Source organism: Bombus fervidus, chromosome 13, assembly GCF_041682495.2.
Source record: "Bombus fervidus isolate BK054 chromosome 13, iyBomFerv1, whole genome shotgun sequence".
NCBI classification, from domain to species: domain Eukaryota; kingdom Metazoa; phylum Arthropoda; class Insecta; order Hymenoptera; family Apidae; genus Bombus; species Bombus fervidus.
In genome coordinates this window covers 7,184,791-7,197,435 of record NC_091529.1, presented here as the reverse complement: position 1 = coordinate 7,197,435, position 12,645 = coordinate 7,184,791, and the positions used below count along the sequence as shown (strand labels likewise).

Here is a 12,645-nt window from a genome sequence, read left to right as displayed (position 1 = left end):
AAAAATGTATCAAAGTATCTTATCGACTAAGAAAATATTTTTAGTATACTTTTATGAACATTATACTAATGGAACCGATAAAGTTTTTACGTTACCATCGTCTACAATTCCACCTAGTGGTCATTTGTTAACTACGCGTGCTTTTTGCCTGTCCAGAGTTTACAATTATCGACTAATTAGTAATTATACAGATATCCATGAGTAGCGGCTCGCCTTTAAAATCAATCGATTATAAAACCGGTATGTGTACTGGATATTTTCCTGTGATTTGCATTGGCTATCGTGGCTGTAATTATTATCCATTGACCATGCCGGTCGAGGAAAACCCTGAAAAGATTACATAGTGCAATGTCTTTTTAGTGTGTTTTATTTTTTGTAGTCCTACTGTTGTATTTTTCTTTTCCTTCTTTTTTTTTTTTTTTTATTAAAAAAGAATAGAAAAATAAATATTGTTCGTGAAATTATAAAACCAGTTGTATAGTTATATGTGCATCTATGTAGTCGAGAAAGAATTAAAAGAAAGAAAAAAAGGTACGTTTGCGTAAATTTATGACTCTTATTTCATCAGATTTAAGCACGAAAGTGTAGGCTTATGTTAACTTATCAGAGATCAAAATATGTACCACTGATTACGATTGTTTATTTTTAGACGTCGAATATTTGCGAAATAAGCAAATACTTCGGTGGAAAGCGTAGAGATTTCGTTGCACAGAATATTCCGAATGGGCTTTCTGAGGAAACAAGTAGAAGAGATAATTTTAAATGGAAGATGCGCAAAGAGAAGACGGTAATCTTTGGAAAATAAAATATACACGAATTACTCCTTTCTGAGAATACCAGTTTCGAAACTATAATACTCGGAGTCATACCTATCTTATTATTCCGTGAACTTTTTTTTCATGATATCGCATAAATCACTATATTCTTTTTTCAACAGAAGGACTTTTTAAAATCAATATTAAGTTTCTTAGAAATTTATTAAACAAATGCTATTGCGAGTTTTTTAGAGAAATATTGTTACAAAGACAGATACATTGAAAACAAGATACTTTTATGGTAATTTAATTAATTTTATTATCATTATTATTAAATATTAGTATTGCTGAACATTTAAATTAAACAAAAATTACCAAGCTATACTTCAGCACGCACGGATTAATATTTTAAAATATTTTAGCACAGATTAGTTTGTTTCGTTGTTTTAACGCGTGTTCATTGTTAAAAAAAAACCATACTATAAATATATCATAAATGTTGTTTCAATTAAAAAGCTATTAAACGCTTAAAATGAAATTACCAAGCCATGTCAAACGAACAGATTAATTCTTTACAATAATATCTTTTAATAAAGTTGCGATAGAGTCGAATGTTTCGTGAATGGTTGCTTTGGTAGAAATGTCGTCTAGAAATCGTATTAATTAACTCTTGCTACTCTCCATCGCAACACATAGCATGGTAGGCGAGGTTGCACGAACGAGCCCCATTGTACGGAATCGATCGATCGGCAATCATCGAGAGGAATGCACGGACAAGTACTTGGCGATGTTTTTCACGCAATTCCACTGCGTTGACATGGTGTTTCACGGAAAAAGAAGTCGAGATTCTGTTGAAGAGCTCGGACGTGCACGTGACACAACAGACGTTTCATTATATTTCTTCTCTTCGATTAATGAAATCGTTGTCTGCCCTAGCAAATTTTATTCCGTGTCTGGTTTAGTCAATGTTAATCATTATTTGGTTTTCATTTCAACAACATCATAAACAATCGTTTAATAACATCGTCGTCTGCTCTAGCGAATTCTATTCGATGTCTGCTGTAGTCGATCTTATTCGTTGTTTTTGTTTTCGTTTTGAAAAAAAACAAGATCGTAAAATATCAAACTTTTATATTATTCAATATTTTACGACTTATAATATCATTTTTTTTTTTTAACAATATTAAACCTTTTGCTGGTTTAAAATTTGATTTAGAATGGCAGGATAATCGCAAGAAATTTCCTTCGTCATGGAAACTTTTCCCCAATCATTCTGAAGATTGGAATATCGTTAAATTCTCGGAAGCTTCTAAATTATAGCAAATATATACATAATAATAAATATTATTAGAGATTGATTGAAGCATTGGCGGGGAAATTGATGAGGTTACAGTTATAACAATTATAACATTATAATTTATTATTGTATAATATCATATTATTTAATGATAATGGTTCAAGCCACAAGACTAGAAAATACGTGTACAATGATATACAGAATGCAACGTTATATTAGAATACTAAATATAATTGAAATAGAAGAGAGTAGAATAAAAATTAGAATATGATGTGACAGAAAGTACAGATATGATTCTGACTCGTATATTTTTACGTTTAATAAATGTAAGTTCAAGTTGAATTCCGTATGATCCGTGTGAAGTTTCACTCTTCATTCTAATTCTAACTTAGCAAGATTATAAGGGTAGGAAAACAGATTTTATGGTGAGAATAGCACTTAAGATGAGACAAGCCACAAGATATCGTAAATGGGCACGTAATTGAAGGGCGGAGGACACGGATCACAAAGAAATAATAAAAAAAAATGCAGCGAAATTGAAAATACAATGGAAAAAAGAACGAAACAGGTGTAGGAAAAGGTTGGAAAAATTCAAATAAATAGATATTACTAAATCCTGCAAGCTTCGAGAGATATTGCATTTTATATATCCTCGTGAAGAATCGAAGGAACCACCCCAATTCGAAATCCTCGTCGTACAGTCGCAACATATCGCCTGGAGATATCGACAAAGCAGCCATCTCCACGTGTATACTTTCAATCTTTACCGCCTCACAGAGAAAGCAAGCATACGAAGAAGAGGAAGAAGAATCGAATAGGTTCGTCGGTTCGTTCCGCTCGCGCGATTTTTACCAGCCGCAAAAACCGCAACCCGGCCATGGATAACAAAAAGAAGGAGGCGAGAAAGAAAAGGGTCGTGTGGGCGGGCCACGCCTTCGCGTTCGTACGACTTTTAATAATCGGGCCGATTTATCAATGCGCCGCGGCCCTAATTAGTAAGCAGCGCCGTTCTTTTTTCAACGTGCTCGCGTTCCACCTTCCCTACGGGGCCTTTCTTCGCCTGGATCAACGGAAGGAAGGGGTTGAACGAGCCAACAGACGAGCAACGAAACGCCATTTTTTTACTCTTCCAGTTATCGTCGCTTCTTAATTAAAGGATATCTTCCTGGGATGGGTAGAGACAAGTAATTGATTTTTATTTAATAGCGAGGTTCGCGGTTGGTGGTTGTTGACGGGAGACGGCTGGGGGATGTTAAACGGTTCGATGATTTCTGACGAGTTCTTCCGAGCAGTTTAGGGTGCTTTTTTCTTTTTAGGGGTATTGTGTCTTTTGTACTCGATTGAGAATTTGAATGTTGGGTGTTTTAGAAAGAAGAGTGTTGCTTGTTACGCGTTATGATAATCTGCTTTCGTTGTCTTTCTAATTTATTTATCAGCTCTATCTTTAGAAAAGGCAAATAGGAAGTCTAGTTTCTTTTAAATGATAAGTAGGAAAGTAGAAATTCTATGCTTTTGACGTTGTAAAGGCTACTTTTTATTTTTTCCCCTGGTAGGAGTTCCTTTCGTTCTCTCAACGATGCATAGAACGAAGATTTACAAATTTTCCTTACGCATTGAAATTGAAAAAGATTCTTCAAACGATACGCTTGTACGAAACACACTGTACTAAAATCCAAACTGTACACTAAGTAAAGACATTAAAATACATGTAAATTTCTAAAAAAAATTCAAATTTGATATGTATACAGATGCGTTAAATTTTAGCTAAATTTCTATTCAATACTCGGTTTAACAAAATACAAATTTCTAAATATATATATGTAATTCAGCACTTCGGTAATTTCAAAGATAATTCTAGAGGTCCAGTCGCTTGTTCAGAGACATATGAAACACGTAAACAGCTGATGGAACAAATGGTCGCACGTCGAGAATATTTATCAGAAGCAGAAGATAAGGCGAGAATGATCTAAACGGACAGCTGAAAAAGCCAGATATCCGTGCAGTGTACTTTTCTCGGTGCAGCTGCGGCCAGATTGTACTTTTCTTATCTAAAAGTTTATTCCAACGGTGTATGTAGGAGGATAAAAGTTCCTTTGTGCACGTCGTTCAACTGGAACAAAGATTTTTTACCGGCCTCTGGTCTCGTCTTTAATGTGCCATCCCTGAAAAATAGGTCGGTGTTTTAGCGAAGTAGGACGTTAAGTAACTTTTGGAGAAAACGTCGAACAGAGATGTTTGCAAAGCTGGGATTATTTTCAATTGATGGTATAACGCTTAATATTTGGGACAAGATTTTCTACAATGGCGGGGAAAAGTTTGTAGAATCTAACGTAAATCTTCAAATTTCTAAATTTGTACATTCTTGAATATTTAAATTTCTATGTTTCCAAATGGTAAAATCTTTGTATTTCCAAACCCCTAAATTTCTAGACTTCCGAATCCTTAAAAATATCCAAATCCCTAAACGCACAGAAGTTCCAAATTTCTAAGTTTACAAGCTTTCTATATTCCCAAATCTCTAGCTTCACAAATTCTTCAATTTCTACACTTCAAAGTCCGTAGATTTCTACGCTTTTGAATGCGCAGAAATTCCAAATTTCTAAGTTTACAAGCTTTTCTATATTCCCAAATCTCTAGCTTCATAAATTCTTCAATTTCTATTCTTCAAAACTGTCAGGCTCCTAAATTTTTAAGCTCCTAAATCCACAAAACTTCTTCCCAAATTCCCAACTTTCCAACTTTACAAATTTCAAGATTAATAAATCACTAGTAAAACATCCACATCACCGACAATACACAATACTTCTTTATCCTTCGTCGCAACCCAAGCCCAAAGCCATTAGTGAAACCGCGCTATGTGGTGGGGGAACCGTGCTCGCTATCGACCTTGAACGCCGCTCGATCTCACGCGAGCTATAACGAAACGTAAGTACAAACTCGCAACGACATGATCGATGTCGTTCGAACTATTCCTTCGGGACTTTCATTCTCTCCCCGGAAAAGAAGCGACCGCTCATTTTCATGATCAAGAATCGCAATCACGGAACTAAGCATCGCTCGCGGTTCCTTCTCTCTCTCTCTCTCTCTTTCTCTCTTCCCACGAGAGCCTCCCCCGATGATCATGAGAAGATCGGCTGCCGGCGATAGCGGCGAGATAGCGATCGAGATGTCGACCGTGTAGGTTCCGTCACTTTCTCCGCCGTGTATACACCGTGTTAATAAATGTTGGAGACAGTTTTTCTTTTTTTCTGACGCGTGTCGATGTGACGTAACGATAGAGATTCATTTGTCCGTCTGCCAAGTATGCACTCTTTGTCAGAATTGACGTTGAATGTCGTCCTTTCTTTTCATTACGCTCTCCTTTTGGATCTGCGTTTCGTGTATCTTTGGACACGCGTCTGACAGACTGAAAGTCGAGGATCTTTATATGTCCATGTTAATTTTGCACGAGTTTAAAAGTAGGCATTTTTTGGGTGGAAGATTTTCGTTCGAGAGAAATATGGATAATTTTAGGGAATTTGGGGAGCTTTGATTTGAATTAATATATTCTTTATACGCTATGTGAATTTGGTTATTTATATTTATATTTTACGTCGGTCGAGGATTAGCGTGTTCATAAGATGAAATAAATTTAAAGCAGAAGGAGTTCGACTGCTGTACTCGGTTGGTACGGCAGTAACCTACAGAATTCCACGAAGTATCTTCGATTTCGTAAGTATCGTCGAAAGAATTTTAACGAAAGTTATCGTCTGTCGCGTCCCACGAGAAAGCGAATAGTTCAAAATCATAAAATAATGAAACAAGAATGATCAACTGTAGATGGCCTTGAGCGATCGATTCATCATGGTATATTTGCAAAGGTAACGAAACCGCGACGAATCTTTAATGGAATAGAATTGAAGTCTTTCTTGTTTAACGATCTCGAGATTTTCCACGATTTTATACGTGTAAGCGTGTTACGATGATTATCGGTGAATAGAGACCAATATGGCAGGCTCGTTTGTTCGACAGCCTTTCGTATCCTTGTCGCGATGGTACTTCCGCGTGTCGACGTGTCCATTAACATAACAACGGCCGTGGAAAACTAATCCCACCGGAATTTAAAAGGAACTTTCCTTCCTTTGAAGTCTGCAGGCTGGTCACATGACCTCTCGTACTTTTCTACGTGAAATGTCTTTTTCGTGCACCTACCATATTTATGATGGTCGCCGTTCGAAGTCTCCTTGTGACTTACAGCCTTCTTAATTAGAGAAAAATTTATTTTATGGTGCTTGGAGGTAACAGTCGAAAGAACGAGAAGGTTAAAGTTGAGTTTTGTGAGAAATAGGAAGACTTGGATTCATCCAAATCGTTACGACCTTACGAAAAAATAATATAATATAATGGTAATAATTAATAATCGATTTTGTGGCGAAGATATTAGTATAATAGAAAGGGAAAGAACGAAGGAAGGAGAGTTTGTTAACTCGTTCAACACCTACGCGAACTACACACTAGTGGCGAATTAATTCCTCGATTTTTCTGCCAGCCGTTTCACCTTACTCGCGGAATTATTTCACTTCCGGTATAAAGCGCGCGATTTGTTTCGCCCCGTTTCATTTCCTGTTACGACACAATGCATGTACATTATATTTCGTATTAGCGATACGAAACGCTAAAGATGTTTATAAAGGTAAAATTGTTAGGAACCTAAACTACATTACAGAGTATTAGAAATTTATTTGAAATTTCATTAATTTTACCTCTTAACCGCTACTACTTCAAACGTTAAAAAATATTGTCGCAATTATGATCGTTTCGTATATTTCAATAACACGTATTTTCTCTTTTCGCTCTGTAGTTTTCATATGTAGAAATTTATGTGAAAATAGTATAATATTTATTAAGAAGAATTGTATTTGCGAAGAGTTATGTATTCATAATATTTAATAACAGAAATGATCAACAATATTTATATTTTTAGTATATTAGATCCATGTAATCGCAGTTAAAGCAGAGTTAAACAAAGGAAGAGACAGAGTCACTAGAACTTATTTTCAGATTCGATAAATTTTCCATTTGCGTCACGATTCGAGGGAAAGTCGATCCAACGAGTCGACAAAAAAGAAAAAATGATTTCACAAGAAAACGGAAGGCTGAAATCGACGGTAATGGCACCGGGTAATTCCTCGTATAGCCAATAATTACAATTTACGCGATCTCGTGGTGTATAGTTGTTGCGATAACAACTCGGGATTCGTGCATTTTTTCCATTAGCTATCGATCGTTGCTGATGGAAGCTGTCAATGTCAATGATCTTAACTAGAGCTTTGTGAAAATTGAGAAACTAATGCGCCTTTGAAGGAAGACCGACTAGAGCAAAGAACAAAACACGCAAGAGAGTTAATGTGCAGGCTTGTCAGATTTTCCCCCTCGTGGCCAGAGAGGGAACTAAAAAAAATTCACGCGTAGTCTTTAATTTCTGAAGCATTTCGAACGTAGGTTATGTTTCTTCAGGTTGCCTGACAGGTGGTTTTTTTCTGATAAAATTGACGAGTGGCTGCTTATGATTAGAGCGAGCTCTCTCTTTGATAAGTCTCTTTCGATCCGAGTACAAGATACAGATAGAGAAATAGGATTTAGAAATTCTTGGAAAGGTTAGGTTTTTGATGATTTTTCGTATTTCATTGTATCTACTGCCATATTTCTATATTTCATTCCGTGCATTACATTTTTTTTATAAATGCAGAAATATTTTATATATCTAGAAATCCCTGATATGCAATTCTATCTTACTATGATTAACAAAAAATCAGATTAATCTTACTGATTAAAGAGAAAAGTAAAAAATTAAAATAGATTATTGATTAAATTTAAAGATTACAATAACTTGGTAATTTTATCGATTCTATTTACCATCTATTCCTCAATTTTTTGTCTACCCTATCTATGAATGGAAACCTAAATTAATTTGTGAAAGTAGAATTTAAGAATGCTTCACAGAATTCTTAAATGCCTTGCAATTCAGCGTATTCGTATGACAAATTCGGGGATGATTAAGCTTGCTAAGCACGAGGCTCCTCTTTCTATACTTACGTATTTCCAAACGATTGCACCGATAACGAACTGTGTTCCGTATCGTTGGGTTAGGTTCTATTACGTAACTCGTGGCGGCCTTGCATTATAGCATCATAACCATTCATCCTGTCCGCTCACCTGCAATGCGCCACGCTGTGTGTTCCAAGCGATACATGAAACACAATGTAGGTACCGACTAAATTGTCGAAACTATCACCGCGGTCTTAATGTCAATGACACTTGAACATAGCCAAAATCTTCTTATAATTTCTTTTTAAACTTAAATAATAAATTTTATTACTTCTTTTTACGAATATGTTACTAAACATTTTGGGATAAGGATATTTTTCAAATATCAGACTCATAGATGTACCAAAGTTTGGAAGATTTTATAGAATGCTTTTAATTATCTTACGTATTCTGTTTTTCAATTATTGAAGCAAGTGGGCGTATTCGTCATGTTAGTATAATTTTTATGTGACTGGTGATTTAAGAACGTACAGCAATATACTTAATAAATTAACAAATTAAAATAAATTAACAAACACTGAGAAATTGATTTCTTCTTTTACATACGACAGATTGAAACGAATGTTGCCAAGCAGAAAACATACAGCCTAGAAAGTTACCGAGTCGTAGACAATTGGTGTGTCGCAAAAGCAGAGTAGGAAACGTCCACGCTACGATCGACGCTATTAAAAATTAAAACCACTGCCGCCATACGCATCCAAAAAGAAATTCGCTTAACCAAAAATTTCATTCAATTTTAAACACAATTAACAACAATTAACTCCAATATCGATTACTATCGATTTTGCAATTTGTAATACACTATTAGCTCGATCAAAATGTCATTTGTTAACGTTAGAAGCATATATGATGTCCTTTCGTGGATTAGCATAATCCGGTAATTACCATGGAGTGGACACATCCTGTATGGTCCGCGTGAAATGAAATATTTGGAACGAGAAACGACGTGACGCAAAGTGACCACGTCAACAGGAACAACGTGTACGCTTCAGGAATTCCAATCGACTGTTTGCGCCGATGATTTATCGTCCATCGTTTCCTTTTCCTCGATTATCGTACTTCACTTTTCTGATATCTGTGCTTGAACAATGATCCCTTCAGATGTATCTGTAATTATAATTAATACTATAAATTCTTAAGCTATCTCTTTTAAACACTCTGTATAAGACAGTTCAATAGCGTCGTTAAAATTTAGTTAGCGTCGTTAAGCAATTTGCACGAAAAATGAAGTACAATTTGCTGTTCGTATTCTTCTTACTTTATACTGCGTGTTTCAAAATGGTTAACCATTGCAGACCACGCCCCCTACAAAATGATAGTTTAGAATTGATACATTACGGATATATACGAGTATATATACGTGATGATATATACATATGATGATATGTACATATATACTTATGTATATGTATTTATTTATTTTATGGCTTCGTAGCTTGGAAAAAGGTCTTGGCTTACATATAGTATCTAATTGTCATTCATTCCCATATTCAGCTCTTAGAGCACCAACATATCCGAAGACTCTAACCTATCTATGCTTCTAATCCAAACACACCTATCCTTTCTGATATCTAACACTGCAATTAAACATATATATCTTTATATTTCGTTTAATCTATATACATTATCTCATACTTAACCTATATACCGTCACATATCTACCATTGGCTTACAATTACTTCTATATCTATATTCTTATATTTTTTCCTCAAACCTCTCAACCAGCTTATCATTAACATATCTTCTTTTTTAAACCGCTTCACTTATCCTACTTTCTATTTATCATCTTCCTCTCTTAATACGCTAGAATCTAACCTGTAGCAATCTCAATAAATGCGATTGGGGTTAGGTTGGGGTTATGTTATTGTATATAGGTTATGCTATACTACAAATATTTCATCATATCTGTAACAACGGCATCTGTTTTGTGCTATATATATCTCTTTCATTGCTCTTATTATACTTAAATGGATCCTGTAAAATTATCATGTCTCTTTATATTTCGTATTTTAGAAACTTCCTTTCGTCTGCCACCGTAAAACAATTTTTTCCGAGATTCTACTTTTTTGATAACATCCCCCAAAACGTGAGTTTGCACAGAAATCCGCAGTCTAACCATAATCGATTATCCCGGCAGAAATTTGCACGAGGGGTTGCTCGCCGTGAATATCAGAAAATCGTTGCGACAAGCATTTACACAACGCGGCGTAAATCATTCGCGGGGAAAAATGTCATTGGCAGACAGAACAGCGGGGGAAGGTTGAATTGGCGGCGCGAGCGCCACCACGCTCAAGAATCCTGAACCATGTGGATACGGCCGATCCGGCGATAAATAATTTTCACCGTTCCGCTGTCAAAAGCTCGCCCGTGGGTGTTCGCACGTAAATGATATATATTTATCCCGGCCGATTCGCCGCCGCGATAACACAGCGTAATCAATAACACAGGCGACTTAATGCGCCGGGAGAAGAAAGTCTTGGACTGGGATAACGGAGCTGCGCTTGTCTCCCCAAGTGATTCCAGATAATTGGTTCGAGTCTTTTCTCCCAATTTTTTCGCGGTCTCGTTGTAATTCACTTTGTCTGTATTTTTAGACTCGAGTGTACGAAGTTTGAAACATGGGAAACGAGCTTGGTTGATGAACTTTTACCAGTTTTCTTAATTCTACGCGTTTTAGTTTAAATTTAGTAACTTTTTTTGTTGATTGTAAGAAATTGGAAGAGACGCAGCTCATCTGTGTTATACGTTAGCAACAGTATGAGAACTTGCTGCATACAGTCCTTTTTACATTTGAGACTTTGAGTCTTAAGTACATGCTCAACCCCTAAGTAGCGGTGACCAATTTCGACTCAAATAGAAATGCCTTTGAATAAAATGGAGCATTAAAAGATAGGAGATTCTTATATAAAGAATTTACGTCTAAAAATTTGGGAAATCATATGACGAGTTAATTCGTCCTACAAGTTAAATATTCCAGACAAGTATCAAAACCAAGTCAAATTTTCAATTCGATAGAAATTGTTTTCTTGTAATTATCGTTTGTAGCTGAGAAGCAATTGCTCGTGAGTTACTATATGACAATTGACAATGTTTAGTGTCCCCTAGACTGGCCTAGGGAATTTTTTATAGGTTAAGTGATTGAACCCATACAACGCACTAGCATTAATAGCGTTAAATGCGCGAAACACGATCACCATACCTAAGCATAGAAATAACACGTTCTCATGATTTTCTCTCGAGCATAATTTCCTCGAATAGTGGTTCGTTTCTCTTCTATAAAGAAAAAAAGATTCTAGAAAGATTAAAGAAGGAAATGTGCGCGTGTTGCTCGTGTCATGGCGGGCGAGAACGAAATTAACAAGCGGTTAAGAGCCGATAGAACTCAAATCCTTCCGAGGGATCATACGGAGCCGCGAGCGTTTGACGGACGGACAGATAGGGCGCAGTCCTGCTTTCACTTCGCTGCTTTGAATACTAGCAAAAACGTAGATATACCCAAAGGCAAATAGTGGCGGCGCTGAAACTCGACGTTGCCCGGCGGAAACTGGCGTCCATGTCACTTTTGTTTCTGTTATTGAATCGTTTCGTCTAAACATGTTATTCGGATAATTCTTATGGGTATCGTGCATGAACATAAGTCGAGAAGGAAAGTACGTTGATTCGTATTTTTTCTTTTATTCTGTTCCTTTTTCTTCTTCTTTTTTTTTTTTAGCCATCGGTTAGAATATAGAGCGTTTTTGAAATACATTACAACGAAACGGGCACTTAAGGTCTGTATTATACAGCGTGCTTAGAGTATAATTTAGCTTATGAAGTTTTTGATGTTGGAAATTGAGAGCAATTGTCAAATTAGAGTTTCGATCCGATTTGCAATATTTAGTTGTAAGACAGCAGTATGTGGTCTATTAAATATATGGAGATCAAGAGTGTCCAGTGTTTCTTAGACTGACAGGAGTTAATAGGATTGAGGACATACGTCAGAATTAAATTAGATTCTTTTATTCGATCTGAACATTTTACACGTGGCTTCTAGCTGTAGGGGAATAGTGAACAGATATTTATGTGTTTAGTCTAGTTAAGTTTTCCAGGCTTTTGTATCACTAAACATCGCAGTTTAGATTAGAATCTAAATCTGTCGCACGTCGAAGTACATGTTGTAAGAAAACGTGAAATATCAGCCGGTTTGATTACGTCCGCAATCTAATTAGCCGAGTATTTCGAGATCTTTCAGAACGATCGTTCGAGATTCCATAAGAATGTCTTGACGTCGACTCAGGTTTTCCCATAAAACCATACTCGTGCGTAATTAAATAATTACGGGAAATGGGAATCCATTTCATCCAAAGAATCTATAATTTTCTAACAAAAATAAAAGACGCTTAAAGAAATATTCTTTATCGCAATTTAAATAATAAACAGTACGTATCAAACACGTGTGAGAAGAAGTATACATTTTTATATTTCGACGAATTCTCTCAACTTTAGCGAACTTTCAAGAGATTCTTC

General features: G+C 35.9%; 1 protein-coding gene and 1 long non-coding RNA gene across 3 annotated transcripts in view; one reads left to right on the top strand and one right to left on the bottom strand.

The window, feature by feature from the left end:
- Positions 1-12,645, top strand: part of LOC139993864 (GAS2-like protein pickled eggs) — an 89,321-nt gene that overhangs the window by 60,605 nt on the left and 16,071 nt on the right. The window lies entirely within an intron of this gene.
- LOC139993865 (uncharacterized) overlaps positions 8,653-12,645 on the bottom strand; it is a 57,831-nt gene continuing 53,838 nt past the window's right edge. The window contains exon 2 of the long non-coding RNA XR_011801477.1: positions 8,653-9,246. This is a non-coding gene — a long non-coding RNA (uncharacterized lncRNA). The remainder of the gene's footprint in view (positions 9,247-12,645) is intronic.